Consider the following 19,837-nt stretch of genomic DNA (forward strand, 5'->3'; position numbering starts at 1 on the left):
GTTGCAAAACAAGATGAAAATTGATTATTTAAATCGAAGTTTCCTGCTTGATGATTTAAATCATGATTAAAATGTGATTTAAATCACTTTGACTTAAGTCGAACCATGCTGCTTCGCTGCAGCTCTGTTACCATGTCATTCCTTATTGCATTTTCACCCACCTTTGTCCTGGGCCATTCATCCGCACAGCCCAGTTTAGAGAGGGAAAAGGTCAGAAGTCATGACAGCCTTTTTCACTCATAGTATGGTATCAGATTCCTTTCCTTAATGATAACTGATAAGATTGACTTTTGAGCTAAAACTATTAGTTTCAGATGACATCTGAGATGTCACATAAATTCCACATGGGTTGAATAGTGTAGTTAAGGTCCTTGCTGTGCAATACAAGGCCTGTGTGTCTGGGTAGCCTCACGATGTCTACTGTTAGTTCCAGGATGCTGAAAAGTTGGGTCTCGTCAAGTCTGTACAATTGGTAGCTCTTAACCTGAATGGAATGATTGGAGTTCAGTAACAGACACTGTGTCTGGGCACCCCTGCTAACTCCTTCCATTTCAGAGAATGAAACTGTAGGATGGAGAGGAATTGAGGATGGCGAAAAGGAGGGAAAACGAGGAGGAACAGGAAGAAAGATTTAGTGGGTGATTCAGTACTTTATGACGTTTTGATGGGTACAAGCCAGTCTCAGTGCCAGCATTTCTTGTGCTATTAATGACTCTTGTTTGTCTTCCAGGTTCTGAGGCACAGGCTTGATTGTGGCTAAAGAGGGAGAATAAAATGTTAAGTCTGGTGTGGGGGGGGTTATCAGACTGAGGTGGGTTGAAAGAGCACTTTGAGCATCCCCAAGGGGTGCATAGAAAGCAGCCAAATTCTAATCGCCTTATTAAGAGGGGAGCTTTTATTAGTCACAAATGGCCTATTAAAGACTCCAAAGTGAGTTACCCTGCACTGAACTACATATCACACTGCCAGCTCTGTTTAGCTTTAGCATATCATCTAGTGAGCAGTTAAACAGCGCTCAGCAGGACCTACTCTGGCAGCCACGCTCAGCTGTTGGTTTTTATTCTGCAAATATGTCAGAACTCTGCTTGGTGCATAACCATGGGCTGCACAACCCTCCGAAAAAATCTTGTACCAGGTCTTCACGAGGGAAGGCTTGATTATTTTGTAAGGTGTGTTGGTTTGGTCCACAGCAAATATGTTCATATAACAACTTAATTTCCTTAATAGGTTGACTTTCATGTGTACTTTGTCCCTTGGCTCCTGGAAGCTTATTGTTTTGTCAGTTCAGAGGGCTAAATTGTATTTCTGTTCATAGAATCATAGAAGATTAGGGTTGGAAGAGACCTCAGGAGGTCATCTAGTTCAACCCCCTGTTCAAAGCAGGACCAACCCCAACTAAATCATCCCAGCCAGGGCTTTGTCAAGCCTGACCTTAAAAACCTCTAAGGATGGAGATTCCACCACTTTCCTAAGTAACCCATTCCAGTGCTTCACCACCCTCCTAGTGAAATAGTTTTTCGTAATATCCAACCTAGACCTCCCCCACTGCAACTTGAGACCATTGCTCCTTGTTCTGTCGTCTGCCACTACTGAGAACAGCCTAGCTCCATCCTCTTTGGAACTCCCTTTAGATAGTTGAAGGCTGCTTTCAAAGCCCCCTTCACTTGTCTCTTCTGTAGACTAAATAAGCTCAGTTCCCTCAACCTTTCCTCGTAAGTCATGTGCCCCAGCCCTGTAATCACTTTCATTGCCCTCCACTGGACTCTCTCCAATTTGTCCTCATCCTTTCTGTAATGGGGGACCCAAAACTGGACGCAATACTCCAGATGTGGCCTCACCAGTGCCAAATAGAGGGGAATAATGACTGCCCTTGATCTGCTGGCGGTGCTCCTATGAATGCCATCTTGGCAACAAGGGCACACTGTTGACTCATATCCAGCTTCTCGTCCACTGTAATCCCCAGTTCCTTTTCTGCAGAACTGCTGCTTAGCCAGTTGGTCCCCAGCCTATAGCAGTGCATGGGATTCTTCCGTCCTAAGTGCAGGACTCTGCACTTGTCCTTGTTGAACCTCATCAGATTTCTTTTAGCCCAATCCTCCAATTTGTCTAGGTCACTCTGGACCCTATCCCTACCCTACATCGTATCTACCACTCCCCCCAGCTTAGTGTCATCCACGAACTTTCTGAGGGTGCAACCCATCCCATCATACAGATCATTAATGAAGATGTTGAACAAAACCAGTGCCAGGACCAACTTCTGGCACACTCTGCTTGATACCAGCTGCAAACTAGACATCGAGCTGTTGATCACTACCGGTTGAGTCCGACGATCTAGCCAGCTTTCTGTTCCTCTTATAGTGCATTCAACCAATCCATACTTCTTTAACTTGCTGGCAAGAATACTGTGGGGTGAGCCTTTTGCTTAGGATCAAATATAATTTTGGTTAAAGATCTGATGTATCCTCTTTTGAAAAGCTGTCTTCTGTCCTGGATGATCTCTTCCATATTTAACTCATATGAACATGTATGTTGTGGTACAGTGTATGGAAAATGCTTTTTTCAGTTAACTTTATTCTATTGTATTTGACTTTCCAGGAGACCTATTCTACTATGTTCCTGTAAGCCTCTACCCCTTGTCTTTTGAAACAGTAATAGGTGGGCTTGGCAGGGTTGCATTTAAATAAGTAGTAGTCTGTAAACTTCGATGTCACCTGACACACACACACACACACACACACACACACACACACACACACAAATCAACAACAAAACAATCCATTGATAGTAGCTGGTGAGCGCAGGCTTTGCTGCACTTTGCGCCTGCAGGGATTTGTTATTTTACCCCTGCAGCCTCCAGGCAGCTCTCTGCAGCCCTGTGCCCTTACTCACCAGCTGGAATTGTGAGGGCTGTCTCTGGGCAGGAGCTGCTCAGCAATGGGGTGGCCTCCCCCAGGGCCTGCGGCTCATCGTCTTGCCTAAATATAAATAACATTGCCAAGAAATGAGCCAGAGAATAGTGATTTCCCCCTCCCATCTCACCCCCAGGGTCAGACATAACCCTGATAAAAGCAAGTATTTCTATATGGTAGCTATTGTCCATTTCATAGTGTAATACAATATGAAAGTTGTATACCATCTTTTATGAAAGATTCTAATTAACCTTTGTAGTCTATACACAACAATCATTTCATCCATTAAATAGCAGCCATGCCTGGGATGAAATGTAGGAACTGTTTAACAGTAAAGAGCTGCACTGTGTAACAGTGGAAAACCATATGTTGCATCTTCTGTCTGAGGATCTCTTTACAAGCGTTAGTGAATTAAAACTTTTAGGCCCCTTATGGAATAGGATATTATTATTATTTCCACTTTACAGTTGGGGAAAAGGAGGAACAGAAAGGTGAAGGTACTTGTCCAAGCCTCAGAGGAAGTTTGGAGCCTGGTCAGGAGTAGAACGCATATCTAGTCACGTATTTCCAGTATCCCCTAGAACCATGCGGTGGGCCTTCCTTGTACTGACTTGTAGGGAAGAGCATCACTTACTGCACTGTCAGTACCACTCCATGCAGCATCTAGAGGTTCCTTGTGGAGGCACAGCCAAACACTGAGCCAACCTGACTCTATCTAGCTTATGAGATCTCACAGGATCAGAGAATGAAACCCAAAGAGCCTTAACGTTCCACCGGGCCTGAAGGTTATTTCCTGCGTGCAGAGAGAATTCCATTGAATAATATTGACGTCCTCTTAATAAAAGATGCTCTCTTCCTGTAGGACTAGAGTACTAGTGATATTTTAAGGTTGTGGGGCTTTACTAAAGATGCAGCATGGAATATATCCGTGATAGGAAATCCCAAGGAAAATATCTATAGATACTTGGTCAGTTTGTCTTTATATTTGGGGGGGGGAAAAGACCTGTGCATTTGGAAGGAATATATAAAAATTGACATTTGTAAGGGGAGCCACTAGAACTTGATTTTTATGAGTGGGTTTCTGAGCTTCTCCACAGGTAAAATGTATGGGTTTGTAATGACACCCAAGGCTACATAGTCATAAAAAGTGACTTAAACGTTAGCTAAGAAGATTGATGGATTTCTGAGGCAGCATTTCATCACAGTCTCATTAGTCTGGGTATAGGGGTATTTTAACTTCAATGCTACCTTTTGTATTATTAAGCAGTCTTTTGGGGAGAAAATAAAAAGTGGTCAAATACTTAAACTCTAAAACAAGAACTAGCACCCGGGCTAAGTATTTCAGCTATAATGTCTCTAAGGTCTAAGGTGGGGGTTCAGACATGGGTCAGAATGGGATTTAAATCAAGGTAAAGATACAGCTCAGCTTTGCCAGTCATGATCTACTCCGCTCCATGACAAGGGAATGTTTGCCTCTCAGAGTTAACTGCCTGAGCCCTTTGAACCTGAAGCAGGTACAGAGGCGGGACAAATTGTGACATTTATAGTGCTGTGAAGTGTAACTAAATAATGACACTGTGTCTTTAAGAAAAATTGGAATTCTGCTGGACTCAGTTGACCAGTTGATGGTCATTTTAAAGAGAGTCTCCAGAGACACCAAGATATAGCTGATTTAGCGCCTTTGAAAGAAAGGGGAACTGTAGTAGTTATTACTGATTCCTGTAACATAGAGTTAAAGATGTGACACTCAGAGCACATCTCCAAGAAACAAACCAGCATCACAAAACTAAATTATTCCTCTCCAGGTACTCCTGATCTTCTTTGCTGGGTTGGTTGGGGTTGAATTACCTGGGTGGTCATCTCTCCCTCTCCCTCTTCAACAGATTCAACCTTTAGTCATTGTGATGGAGAGGTCAGTCTGTCCTGATCTTTGTTGTGAGATTTTTGTGCTTTCACTTATTTTGAGATTGCACACCAAGCTCCATTTAAGGATGGACCCAGGTGTATGTCTTTCCTGTATGACAAGAAGGGGTGAACTGGTATCCACCATTTCCTTGTGATACTACTCCAGCAATCTAATAATCTAACTCTCAGGAATTGTTTCTTGATATTCAGCATTTATTGCCTTCTATTCACTTATGTAATAACCCTTTGAGTAGAGAACTGAACCCATAGGGAATTAGTAGGAGAAGAGAAAAAATGCAAGCAGTTAACATAGATGAAGTTATTTCTTTGTGTCAGGGGTAGGTGTGTGTGTGTGTGTGTGTGTGTGTGTGTGTGTGTGTGTGTGTGTGTGTGTGTGTGTGTGTGTAGATGGTGAAACAGGAGGAATTTACGCCGTGGAGGAAAAGCATGATAAAGGACAATGTCAGGACCTAGCATACAGTGGGAATTTAGGAAGCCAATTGTGTTTCAGTAGGAAAATCGGAGTCAATATTTAATGCATGTAGCTATCAGTGGTAAAAAGAGAATAGCAGGAAACTTAGTAATGGGGAAATTAGTTCTCCATTTTGTAGTGGATCATAATTGACTGCAGTCTGATAAAACACCACGATAAGAGAATTATAATCAAACATGACAAAGAATGTAATTTGAAGGATTGGCCGCTAAGATGTGTCCCTATTATAGCCTCACTAAGCCATTACACAGAACTGGAATAATCTCCTCCTGTTTATGGTTGATACCTCTTTCCATATCAATGGAAATTATCTGCTCAGAGCTCCCTTCCCTCTACCTTTCTGCTAAGGGCTCATCCTTAGGTCCTTTGATTTTATACTTGCATTTTCATCTTAATTCCAAGCAACCCTGACATTTCCCAGCTGTATCCATTACACTGTCACTACTCCAAAAAGCTCATCAATTGACTCCCAGCCTTGATGTTGCAAAATGCCTCTATGGCTAAACTGTCCTATGTGGTCTTGGGGAGTGCATCCTAACCTCTCCAAGAGTAATCCTGAGCTAAGGGAGCATTGATGAGTCTGGGCAACTGGATCTACTGCAGTCCGAGATTTAGGGTGACCAGACAGCAAGTGTGCGAAATCGGGACGGGGTGGAGGGTAATAGGAGCCAATATAAGAAAAAAAAACCAAAATCAGGACTGTCCCTATAAAATTGGGACATCTGGTCACCCTACAGAGATTACAGAATAGTTATGGCGCCTCTTACTGTGCTGTTAAATATAAATCTCTTGTATGCTTGCCTGGGGTAATGTTGTTGTGACACATGATAGCTAATTTCTTGTGAGAGGCCCTCAAATCTCGTATTGATTATATACCGATAGTCAGTAGCACTGCAGTTATACAACGTAGGTATAGTTCCAGTGGGAACACAATATATTGACCAGAATATTGAGGGATAATGGGGAGCAGTCTAGGGAATTAAGTGAGAATTACTGTATCGAATGGTTAGAGAAAGTGGGCCTTGGAGTCAGGACTCTTGAGGTCTTGCCTCCAACTTTGCCACTGACTGACCTTGTGCAAGTCATGTAATCTCTTTGCCCCTTTGTTTGCTCATCTGTACACGTGAGGAGGATGATAATATATACTTCATTGGAGCACTCTGAGGCTTAGTTAATTAGTATTTGTAAAGTGCCTGGAGATCCTCCAATAAAAGGTTCCTAGAAGTGCCAAGTGAGAGACTAGAAACATAATTGGGAAATAGGGATTGTGGCTCACCACATAGTTGTCATTGTTTCTTAAAGCATTGCTGCCCTGAGACTGCCAAGGACTGCGTGGTATTCATTGGGACATGGTGAATGGGGGGAGGGCAAGCATGGTCTATTTTTTTTTTATAACTCCCAGTAAGAGGTAGTGATCTCTCACATGCATCGAAGTGTCTGGCGTCGTGTCTTTCTTTCTCTCGCCACTGCTTTATTTTAACTAACTGACTGGTGCTACAACCCCCATAAACTCCCTTTCTAGTTTCTCTTTGGAAACAACCATAATACAGAAACTAAAGTGTGGTAGTTCAGTGCATAACAGGATGCCAGTTCTCGCTCTCCCGCTGATCTGGAGCTAGGATAAGATTTACACTGGGTGGCCAATAAGTCACTACTTTCTCCTGTTTCTGCCTATTAACATTCCAGCCCTGAGCATTACAAGAACCCACAGCACTATTCCAGCCCTGGATGCAGTGAGTGACAATGCAGCTTATTATAGTTATAGTGGATGGGCTGGGATGATGCCGATGGGGTACGTACCCCCTCCTCCACGATACAAATACAGCCTGCTTTCCAATATGGAAAATAGAGGGATGTTTTATGGAGAGCAGAGCTTCAGGAGATTTGGCATGTCTAAGACAGCAGGGAACAAGTCTCCTCTGCGTGATGATGATGCATTTTAGATGCACGCTGCCTTTTTTAGTCAGAAGTGTTGTAAGCAGATCAAATGTGCGGGTAGTCTGTCAAGTTGCCAAGCTCCATTTTCGAGGTGGTTGCATATCAGTGGTGGTGCAGCTATATAATTTGTGTAATGCTTTAGGGTCCTTTGGGAGAATATGGAGATGATGTTCGTGCAGTATCATCGTTGTGCTTGGTACTGTAATTTGGGTAGAGGAAGAAGTGGTGCCTCCTCCTGGGTCTTACAGTTTCAAGACTCAATTATACAAGATGCTTAGGCCCAGCTTTTGAAAGGTATTTAGGCTTTGCTCTGCTCAGCCTTCATAGATTCATAGCTTATAAAGGCAGAAGGGGCCACTGTGATCATGTGGTCTGACCAATGCATAACACAGGCCAGGGATCTTCCTGAATTAATTCCTGTTTGAACTAGAGCATATCTTTCAGAAAAATGTCTAAACTTGACAAGCAGCGAACTTTATGCTCCTAAGTGCCTAAGTCACTTCTGAAAATGGGACTTAACAGATGAAGTCACTTAGGCCTTGCAAAGCTGAACAGAGCAAAACCCAAATGCTCTCAGAAATTGGGGCCTTAAAGATTTTTAAAGGTATTTAGGCACCTAGTGGGATTTTCAGAAGTGCCTAGGCACCAAACACCTATTGAAATCAAGGAGTTGTAGACACCTATGTGCTTCTGAAAACCTCACTAAACACCTAAATACCTTTACAAATCTGGCCCTTAGCGTCTTAAGTTACTATTTACTTTAGTGAGAGTGAAATATACGCTCAGAATCCAGCCCTTAATTATACAGAAAATACAGATAGATCCATCTATTTTAGGGTTTTCTCAGACAAATATAATTCAGACACTTAATACACTGGTTGACCAGCAAAGAGTCGGTCCTAGACTGGTAGCAGATGTATTTTGTTGGTTGATTAGTGTTGAAAAGTATATTTTTAAGAAGGGATGGATGCAGAGCAGCTGGCTGACCCCAGCACTCTTGCTGCTGCTGCTTCCACCGGTGGAGCTGGACTGGTCTTATAGCCATGCTGGGAGGCTTTGTGGAAAAAAGCTCATTGTAGACACAGCCAGTATCCCCTGGGCCTTGGAAATCTCCAGCTGGTTACATTTTACATACCTGAGTGAGTTATAAAGTCTAATCCTGTGGGTCTCTGTGGGAGACAAGGCCAACAAGTCAGAGTGATAATAAGAGTTAACAATCAGGTAACTGTGATTTCAAGAGCTGTTTGCTCCCAAAGTTTCCATGAAGCACAGTTTAGTTAAACACAATTCTGTCTTTTCTGGTATAGTGTCTGTCCCTCCCCCCGCTAAGGACATGTGCATGAAAACAGGCTCTTTGTTCCTTGAGACTTCACCCAATCCTGCTGCTTAATCCCCACCTGAAATCCTCATTTTTTTTCTTTTCTTTCTTTTGAACATCACAGGCAATTGCTGTGGTGAACATTATGATATCACAAAGAATGGATTATGATTTTGGTTGAGTAGTAAGCAGCAGGAACCATTGAACTTTAATGTATGTATGTATTTACAATAAATATTCCTAGTTGTATAATAAAAATACAAATCCTGAAAACCTAGGGCAGAAATGCTTCTGAATTTTCAATGATGTCATCTGCTGTATATCAGTCACCTTGTTAATTAACATTATTTCTCTTCTAGTACATTGCTTCTTAAGGACGTAAATGAAAGTACTGGCTTTGTTCCTTAGATTCCTTGATTTTTTGGGTCAAGCTGCAAAAAAAAAAAAAAAAGTAAAAAGTAAAGTTTTTTTTTCTCCTGCTGATGATAGATCGCTCATCTCAATTGATTGGCCTCTTACAGTTGGTATGGCTACTTCCATCCTTTCATGTTCTCTGTATGTATAAATATCTTCTTGCCGTATGTTCCAGTCTATGCATCCGAAGAAGTGGGCTGTAGTCCACGAAAGCTTATGCTCAAATACATTTGTTAGTCTCTAAGGTGCCACAAGTACTCCTGTTCTTTATTTTTAACATTTGCAGCCTAGATACAGAATTTTAGCATGTAGATTCCATGTACTCCTTTCAGGTGCTTATCTGACACATGGCCTCTCTCTTCCTTCCCCCCTCCCACTCCTTCTCTGTTGCAGAAATATGTCTTCACCACAGGCTGGAGTTTTTGTTCTGTCCTTTTACTCTCTGGTTGTGGGCTCACATAAAAAATGCTTTGATCTCCTTTACACCATTGATTGATTGATTCTCAAAAGCTCCTATGTCAGATCTGCTAGTTACCATCTTGCCAAGAAGTTAAAAGGCCCTGTGAACTGCTCCTTGGAGCCAGGTGACTCTGCAGAGTGCCATTGCACATCCCCGTCCCTTGACCTAGATCTGCTTTGCCAGGACTCAGAGATGTTCCTTTTGTGTTGCTCCAGGTGACATAATTACATTTCTTCCCAGCATCAGGCCCTGTCACAGTCTAGATTTATATCTCTCCAGTCCAACTTCAAGAAGCAGCATATTTCAGCGAATCTGAAGTGAGCTGACAATGAGCTCTGTACAATTTAAGAAACTTTTCAACGTTCTGAATTTTTTAGTGTGGGTGTGTGTGTACGGGGGAGTGATGGCACCAGTTAATGAGACAAAGGCCACATTGTGTTAGATTCCCTGTGTTCATTCCATAGGATGGACACAGGAGTTCGGAGGAGGAATGGGGCAAGGAGGGAAAGGAAGAGGACCCGTAGTGCCCAAGCAAACACCTCTCTCTGGTCACATGTCGTATTGCTACCATACAGGTCACATTCCTATCTGTGCAAGTATTAGCAGTGCTGTGAGCTAGAGAAGAGATATTGTTCCACACCTGGCATGTTGATACCTGTGTGGTTTTGGTTTCCTGTGTCCTAGTGGTGCACAATGCTGTCTTAAAATGAGTGTGTCTTTAAAAGCAAATTTTCAAAGGGTTTCTGAAATTGCATTGACTACAGTATTTTCATCCATTTGTGTGTGCAAAGCCTCTTGCTGGCATGTGCAAAATAAGTATTCATGCTCTTAACTGCACATTTTCCACGTGCAAATACTTTATTTTTTGTATATAAATGATTGTATCTGCAAGAATTATGGGGACATTTTTGGAGCATCCCTGCTAACTATAATATGGCACAAATGGATGTGAATTGGAGAGCCATTAGCCTGCTATTTTAATAGTGACTATTGTTAGTTTGGGTGACGGGGAAAGGGGGAACGCACAGACTGGATATTGCTATGTTGCCAGGAGGGAGTAATGCACACTCAGTGTACTGCTTTGATTTGTCCTAGTAATTTGAATCTTGGGAGTGAATGTGTGAAGAATAGGACCTCCCAGGAACTGCGCATCAGAATCCTTGAAACCAGATAGGAACTAGAGAGGTTCCTGCTGAATTAGAGAAGTGGTGGGTGGGAGGGATGGGGTTAGGAGCTATTCCACCTACACAGTTATTGGGTGATTATTGCTCTTCAGCGGACCCCAGGTGTTAGGATATTTGCCTGTGTTTTAACCACCCACTTTTGTGTGCCTGGTCACTGACAGTGAAGAAGGGCAGTGCACCAATTCCGTCTTAGGGCTTGAATTGGCTTTAGTGCTTGTCTGCTGTGGAGTTCTTCCATGTGCTGGTGCCCATGGCTGAGCCCAGTACATCATGCCAGCAGGTGTCACCATCGTCCCTTCAGAGCCTTACAAACATCGTTAAATAGCTGAAGACGATCAGTTACCAAAGTGTATGAAGCCATGCTGGAGATGTATTTAATTCTCCAGCATTTTCCTTTATGGTAAGTCATAAATACAGAGCCAGCAGTACTGCAAGCTTAGATGAGAAAGAATTGCCTTTCCACAAATGTTTGTATTGCATTGAGGAGCACAGATGATGACAGCAGGTGCTGCTGCTATTGTCTCAGTTAGTATTAATGTAGAATCACAGACACTTTACAAGGGGTGGCCGTAAACACACAAGAAACTTCTGGGTCAGCATGAAATTTCCCAGGGGCAAAGAGATGGAGGAGGACACTCTATATCATAAATAGGTTCACAATCGGTGCGTTCCTCAACCATTTCTTCGTGAAGTAAGGTGCTGCATGTTGGCAAATGAAAAACTTGAAGTTTCTCTTTAACCTGAGTCCAGGACACTAAAGTTAGTACATTTGGAAGAGGGACAAGCTGGTGATCACAAAAGTTTCAAACTGGGAATCCAATGATGATGATGATTGTTTAACAGAGAACAGCATTCGGCAATATCAATAATTCCTAGTGGAGCAGAACCTTCAAAGATGAAATTTTGAAACTGTAATTAAAGCCTCATTACAGTAGGACTTTTTGCACTATTGGTGCTGGTAATGGTAAGTTCAGGTATTTTTCTCATGGTTTTGTGTAGGTAGTCCTGCTGATAGCCATACTAGTGCTAGACAAAACTAAAACAAACCAAAAAATAACCCCGTGCTCTCCACAAGTCTTAGTGTATTTAGATGCACCCTAAGAAAGCATCAGTCCCAAACTGTGAAGCAAAAGGAGTGCTCCCAAGAGAGGGAAAGTGTTATATACTTAAACAAAAGCCAACAATAAAGTCTGTCGGCATCAGATGTTGCTTTCCTCAGTACCACCTCTATGTCACCTGGACTCATTGATGGATTTGAGGAACAACTAAGATTAAATAGAATAACATTAAACCAGGTATCTAAATCATCACTGAGTTAGAATGTCAAACTGTGATATTAGAGAGACCAGGTGGGGGAGGTGATATCTTTTATTGGACCAACTTCTGTTGGTGAAAGAGACGAGTTTGTGACCTACCCAGAGCTCTTCCTCAGGGTAGGTCTGAAGAAGAGCTCTGTGTAGCTCAAAAACTTGTTTCTTTCCCTAACTGAAGTTGGTCCAATAAAAGATATCACCTCCCCCATCTTGTCTCTCTAATATCCTGGGACCAAAAGGGCTACAGCTACACTGCAAACAAACTGTGATATTGTCAGGAATTAGGAGAGGGAGGTGAATGACAGAGGAACAATTATATTTTCAGTCCAAAAGATGAAGGAGAGTTCTAACTTTCCAGCACAGACAGAACCCGATATATGCCTGCTCTGAGCAAGCTTTGAGGATAGTGTCTGGAAAGGTGCTTAGTGTGCTTTGTCCATAGCTACAGTTGTAGTTAAACTGTATTCAGCACTGGCTCAGCTGCAGCCATGAATGACGTGATGACAGCAGCAGGTAACTTTCTTAAAGAGAAGTATAGACAAGGCTTCTCTGTCTCTCTCTCTCAGCCCAGCCCTGCTTCCACTGAAGTCAGTGGCAAGATTCCTGTTTGCTTCCTTGGGACCAGGATTTTGGTCTGATAAAGATTCACGATATGTCTGCGAGGTGACACTTTTTGCTGGCAGTCAAGCTTCACTCAGTGATTATGCAGGACAGCAGCCCATGTTAGTCAAAGGAGTCCAGTACAATCTGAACCAAACCCCAATCTAAGCTGCATTTGGCTTTCATTGAACCGTTAATGTTTGTCAGGGTCACTTGCTTTCTCTGCTAGTTCTAGTAAATTAATGTTTCTGAGCCAATAATTTTTGGATCACCAGCCCTGTCTCTTGTAATTTCAACTACTTGAATAATTATGGTCTCTGGACTCATAAATTGGATCAATGGGACAGGAGGGCCCCTAAAATGGATGATCACGACAGAATTGGCGGTTGCAGTACATTCCTCTCTGGAATGCATAAGCTGTAATACATCATTTCGCACTCTTGCTTTTGCCCCAGTCTTGTCCAGGATGCACTCCTTACTCAAGCAAAAGTCCTATTGGAGTTAAAGACTGAGTGAGAACTGTTGGATCAGGAACTATGTAGAGGTCTGTTTCAGATGCACAAAGCTGCAAACTTTCTCACTCATCTAGACATACAGTACAATGTACAGATACATGTACACTTTCCCCCCCCACCTGCCCTGTGTTAATAATTATCTGGCTTGTGATTGCCCTTGTGAAATGTATTAGTATCCACTTCCGTTATAAAGCGTATTTTTGGACTCTGTTACAGAATTTGTTTAGTCAGTGCAAGAAGTGGTTATGAGGTGACGGAGAGAAGGAGACCGAAGTAGTAGTAAGACAGGAGAGCCGGAAGGGAAACACCCGCCCCAAACCATTGTTATGTCCTGCTCAGAAGAGTTGTGATTCTGGATATGATCTCTTGGGAGGAGACAGTCCACTGCTACAGAGATTGACAGCATTGTAAGACCCCCAGTTAGACAATTTTATAGTCCAAATCTTTGTATGGACTTAAAGAAAGAAAGAGACAAAGGCTGTCTGTTTTCTTATTTTACACAATTCTGTCCAGATTAATTTTATCCTAGTGGGAGGTATTAACTAATTATTTTGTGCTTAGGTAAATCCTAGGAATCAGACATTTAATGGGGAAAGAACCTTCCATATTTAAAAATGTTTCCCCTAACTATGGTGTTAACAATAATTTAGATTATGAAAAAGAAGGGATTTCAAAAACTTGTTTGAATGCTCACCGTCTGTGTATATTTTTGCACTTGACTTGGCTAGAACAATGAAACTTGACTGCTCAGTTTTACTTTTTGTTTATGCTCAGTTTCATTTTCTCACCTGCTAGAATGGTGATGTTGTGACTGTCCAGTAGAAAGTAGTTTCTGCTGATTTAAATAAAAACCAAACCCTCCAAATTCTTGACAATGCCTACTTACGAAATAGTTAAGACCCTTAGTGCTATACTATCCTGTACAGTCATAGTTCTGGCTATTTTGCCTAACTGTGGGGAATAACCTCGGCAGTTTAGTTCATCCCCAGAGGACTAATAGAGACAGGATCAAATCTTCTTTTAATTTTGACTCTGTCCAGTCATATTAACCCACAAGCAAGTAGATGATATCATTGGTGCCATGTTTTCTATCACCCAGCCAGCAAAGCAGTTAGGAGTATCTGCATTTCTCTAAACACTCAGTATTTGCTCAATAAACACTAACACTAGCTCTGCTGTTTATGCATTATTTTGAGCAAAGAATTTGCAATGAGAGTTAAACACACTGGGTTTGTCAGTGGAAAGCAGCAAGTTGAGAACAGGGTTCCATTGGAATTCCAAAAGAAGAAGTTGGAGAAACAGAGAATTAATTGCATATTTAATCTCTGGTTCTCAGGGACAAAATATCTTGAGCCTTGAAAGAGAAGGTTTAATAGTTATTATATAGCAGTCTTCCTGCTGCAAGATGCAGGAGTCCATCCGCTCTGATGTAATTGGTCTTTCACGCATCCCACTCGGGGACGGTTTGATGTTTTGGGGGAGTATAATTTTCTTGATTTGTTAACCAGTTATTTTTCAGCAACGCTTTTCACCCAGAAACTAGCTGGCTGCAGGGGCTGGGAAGGGAAATGCAGCTTTTCAGCTCTCGGTCTCTGGTTCAAATGATTCCCTAGCTGGTAGTGACTGAAAGTTTTTGCCATCTAATGTCTGATCTGTGTGAACTGGTGAAGTCAGTCCAGTTGCCAATCTATAGGTGTTCACATTGCAGTTAACAATTAGGTGATCCCCACCTCTTGTTTGTTGGCACTTTCAACAGAAAGGGCCAGGGAGTGAATGGTCCATGAAGATGAATATATCCAGTTACTCCCTAGAGGCGTTCCCTCAAGGACAGGGCTAGTTCTGAGAGTAAATAACCAAGGTAATTCACTAGTAGAGGAAATAGCTGTTGTTTACGTTAAAACAAATGAACAAAAATAATGATTGCATATGGATTCATTCCACCAGAAATATGGGGGACAGATTCCAGAAGTGGACATACGTTCCCAATAACAATAAAAAGAAATGCAAAAGGAAATTAAGATTTTATTGAAAGATGGAATCAGAAAATGAGACCATATGAAGACTAACCAGAAAAAGCCCCAGTGCAAGACAGGAAACAGGGGAGATACACTCCCTCCTTTCCAGACTCATTGTAACCACTCAATGCATTGTCAAAAGTGTGTAGAGGAAGTGCTGGGAGTCTGCTTGGGAACCATACTGGATACGCTGATCAGACACAGGCTAACGGAGCACCTGGAATGTTAGCATTTCATTATGATGGATTCTCAAAAGGTAGATCACACCTAACAATTCTAATGCATTTTTTTGGAGGGAAAGCAGCAAAGAATTGCCAGGAAAAGCAGCTGTGGATACAAATTTACCTTTGCTTTAGGAAAGAGTTGATGGAGAATTGTACAAAGAACTAATCAAAAAGTCATAAATGAAACATATTGCGTTGCATTTTAAGGTGCATTAGAGAGCTAATGTACTTGTATATAATTATTCCTAATCAGTACTGTGGAGTTAGTCAAATCATCATGAAAACCATACTTATCTTCATTACTTAAATGGGTCCTCCTTTTTACCAGACTCTGCTAACAAAAAAGATGCAGCATCATTGCAGTAAAATATAAAATTGCTATTCATAACAAACAGTTCACCAAATTCAGTAATATTTTCTGTTCATAAGTTATCAGCAAATGGACAGATTTGTATAAGTGTTTATTTAAGATTTCCAGCAAAAAGGATTAAGTGACTATATTTTGCCTATGGATTTCTCATGAACCGTTTGCTGTGACTACTGCTTAGAGTATTCGCTCTTTGTACTGTGTGATTGGTCACCTGCGTAATATGGTAATGTTTCTGCTCTCTGATTGAATGACTCCCCAAATCATGAAGAGCTTTCAGGATGGCCGCACAAACAGTTTTGTAGTATGGATACCTATTGGTGGTGTTATACAGATACGGATGCTGCATATATACATCTGATGGAATAATGAATACCCAAAGCAATAGTCTTGGTGTAAGTAATCTGTAAGGAATGATACTTCTTTGTTGGAAAACTTCAAACCATTACATGAATCTGGCTGTTTGCAGATAATTCATGGAGAGAAAACATTGCTAAAGTTGTTGAACAAATTGTTATGAAGAGTTCATCCAGCCCAAGTAGATTGCAAGACTTTGTGTTCCCACAGCTTTTTAGTGGCTGTGAGGCATTATTAAAACTAGGGCTGACTTTCAAATCTCACCTTTTTTTAGTTATGTAAAAAAAGAATTTTTTTTTTTACATATAATACAGAATTCCAGACCTTGAAAGTTCTAGACAGTGGAGATTAACATTTTACTTATTATAAGCCCCAAATCTCAGAGCATCATCTGTTTAAGTATCCGTTGTAGAGTAGTTTCCAGAGTACCTGTGAAGTTACTCATTGTTTAGTTTTCCCATGGGTTCCAGTTCAACACCTGTTTAATCAATGAAAGGATCTCTCTGAAGATTTGACGGGACACATTTCAAACAGGAACACATGCTGCCTCTCTCTGTGCTGAGCTGCACATGTGTCAGCAGAGCAGTGTGATGGAGCCATGAGATCACTTTGCTCTGAAATTTGGAACTGGACCAGCAATCAGATGATACATCTCTAAAAATGTATGAAATGAGCTCCTAATTGAACCGTAAAGCAAAGAATTTGCTATTGAAGGCACAGAGGGAGCAGGAATGTGGGGGTATTTAGAGAAGTATCATCACTTCCATCAAGGAAGGCTGAATGCACAAGGAATGGCACCAAGGATATCATGTTAGAAAAATTCTGGAGGGGGGCAGGCAAAGTTGTGCAGCATCCTCGCTTCTGTCTCCCTGTTGAGGCTGCAGCTGCTTATTGGGGTTAGCGGGCCAGGCCTATCCCAGGGAGTGGGGTGGTGGGCTGGGGGGTGTCTCACTGATGGCTGTCCCAGGGCAGGGATCAGGGTCCGGTTCACTCCATGATAAGCTTGTCCCAGGCCACGGCTGCTGCTTCTTGTCGGCTGTTGGGGAGCGGGGAGGCTCTGACAATGCTGTGATTAGGAGCCCCGTTCTGCCCTGCAGTGAACACTGCAGCACGGACTGGGGAGGAGCTATGAAAAGTTGGGGGGAGGGGCAAACCAAAGACTGGGCTACCACCTCTTGCAGAGGCGGGTTTACTACAATGAGAAGAGAGTCACTGATGCATAACTGCAGCGCAGCTGCTGCGTAGCATTTTAAGCGTAGCTGGAACCTGTATTATAAAATGTCTGGGTCTCTGAAGCAGCTCTGGAGGACATTGGGGCTGGAATATTCTTTGCAAGCCAAAAAGTGCAATATGTTGCAGTTACCACTGATGGATATTTTCATACGGGAAAGTGTTTTTCCAATGGCACATGGATGAGAACAAACATGCTGCGTCCCCAAGTTCTTCAGCTTGAAAGAAAAGAAAGCGCAGTTATAACTTTTGCCTTAGCAAAGGGGGTGGTTCTTCCCGCAGTATCGCACTGTCTGGTTGGGGGAGAAGTCCAGGCACACAGACACAGATGGTTGCAAGGGTAAAATTTTCAAAAGCACCTAAATCCTATTTTCAGAAGTGAATGAGGCACTTGGAAACCTAAGTGCCTCAGTCATTTTTGATAATGGGACGTAGGGTCCTAAGTCATGTATGGGTTTTTGTAAATGTTAACCCAAGCCTGTTCTGTTGGCAGAGCTGTGGTGGCATCCACTTCTCACACTGTAGCAGCAGCCTCAGGGCTCTCAGGTTACCACTCTGTGGTGGCCCTAAAGCCTGGCCCAAGCCTCACAATGGCAAGTGCCACGTAAACAACTTGCTAATGCACATAATTTGCATAGTATAGAAATGATTATGAACATCATAAATCTAATGTCTCGTCTACTTTAAAGTGTAAGATCCTAGGGGCAAGAACCTAGTTTTATTTCTGTTTAGCGCCACGCACACCAAGGTGCTATCTGAAAAATAAGAACTCTGCATTTCTATTGTTCCTTTCATTTGACAGTCTCAAAGCACTTATTAAGCCACATACCATCACAGTGAAGTAGGTCAGAAATACATGAAGATCACTTCACTCACTGCTGAGACACAGCTAACTCTAGGCTGGAAGGCAGCAGTTAGCACACAGCAACACTCTGGAGGTGTTTAGAAGAGGAAGTGAAGAAGAAAATCATATCCAACTGAAACTGCATGAGGCATTTCAGGGGCAGAGTGTATTTATACCTGAGCTGGGGTTTTGGCCAGGATGCTGAGTTTTTAATAGTGAAGGTGCAGGCAGCGCTGAATAAGGGTCATGCTCTTCTGCTTGGGAGGAGTTGCAGAATAGCAGTACTTTTGGAGGGCTGTACATGTCTCATTCATTTGACCTTAAGCTCCACTGCAGAATGCCCCAAAGCCATTTAGCTGGCTGAAATCTGCCAGCCTGCTGTTATGCACAGAATACAGGAAGTTTACAAAAGATAGAGAGAGCTACTTGCTGTCATCGACTCTGTGTTCAGTGCAATGGTTTCTGGTACTGTGCAGATGGACCTCGTCCAGGGAAACAACTGGCTTTTATAAACCCCGGGCCTTCATAAAAATGCCCCTTTGGATTCTCACTATTTTACTGTAATTACATTGGATGAGCTACAACTTTGAGCAAAACGTGTTTCAGACCAAGCTGATTTTAATGGTCCTTTTAGAAACAAAATGTTGGTTATGTGATTATGCCATATGATATGTTACTTTCCGTAAGCTTGTTCCACAGAATACACTTAATTCATGTGTAGCCAGATCTGGAGAGGTGCTTAGGATCTGCAAGTTGTGGATGCTCAGCCCCTCCCAGAATTTGTCCCTTACAAACTTTATCTAAAGAGTAATACTTTGCACTTTCCTAGTATCTTTCATCCAAGTATCTCAAAGCATTTTACAAGTGACCTAATGAGCGGTGCCTCTCGAAACCTGTGTGAGATGGGTCAGTAGTATTGTCTTCGTTTTCCAGATAGAGAAACTAAAGTTCTGAGAGATGAAGTAACTTGCCCAATGACAGAGCCAGGAGTAGAACTTTTCTCATTCCAAGCCTCATGCTAATCTTCTCTGTATCGTTCCAATTTTAGTATATGTGCTCTACACTGGAGCTTAATCTCCCACAAATGCCGATATGAATCAAATGCACTTGAGAGATGATACTAAGTGCTTGTTTCTCTCTTTGTGGGCAGCCCTCGCTTTGAAGGGAACTGAAAGGCTTTTTAACTGTGACAAGTATAAGGTTTTCTGTTGAAGTCACTAGGGTAAGGAATGCAAGGAATGTAGTTTCTGCCTGCTGCTTTTGGCATTAGTGATGTCAGCCATTGTTGCAGGAGCAACACGGAACAGAACCCTGGACTCTCATTTTTGGCAGATAAATAAATCAGGGAAATATTGTTCAAAGAATGTGTTTGAAAAATGTATAATTTTAAAATGTTCATTTGTGTTCCGTGATTGGGGATCGTGGACAGGTTAAACACTGATTAATTGAAAGAAAAAAAACTGATGCTTGAGATTTTTCTCATTTATAAGATTCCAGCCTCTCTCCATCCCTGGAATTATTGCCGCTTTCTAGAAATCCTTTTCTAAAGTGGAGCTTGCCTAGCAGAGGAAGAATCAGGGCAGTGCCACCTTCTTCATCCTAATGATCCCACTTTTAACTGAACCCAGTTGTTGTAAACTACGGCACATATTCTTTCCTCTGGATCCCCTTGTATTCTACAAGCTAAGTAGGGTTATTCTAGGTCAGCATTGAGATGGGGTACCTCCAAGGAACACCCATCTGTAGGCACT

The 19,837-nt window shown here is 42.1% G+C and overlaps 1 protein-coding gene across 4 annotated transcripts in view; it reads left to right on the forward strand.

Annotated features, from left to right (window-relative positions):
- Window positions 1-19,837, forward strand: part of MEGF6 (multiple EGF like domains 6) — a 255,179-nt gene that overhangs the window by 35,799 nt on the left and 199,543 nt on the right. The window lies entirely within an intron of this gene.

The sequence above is a fragment of the Chrysemys picta genome, chromosome 21, assembly GCF_011386835.1.
Source record: "Chrysemys picta bellii isolate R12L10 chromosome 21, ASM1138683v2, whole genome shotgun sequence".
In the NCBI taxonomy this organism is placed as follows: domain Eukaryota; kingdom Metazoa; phylum Chordata; order Testudines; family Emydidae; genus Chrysemys; species Chrysemys picta.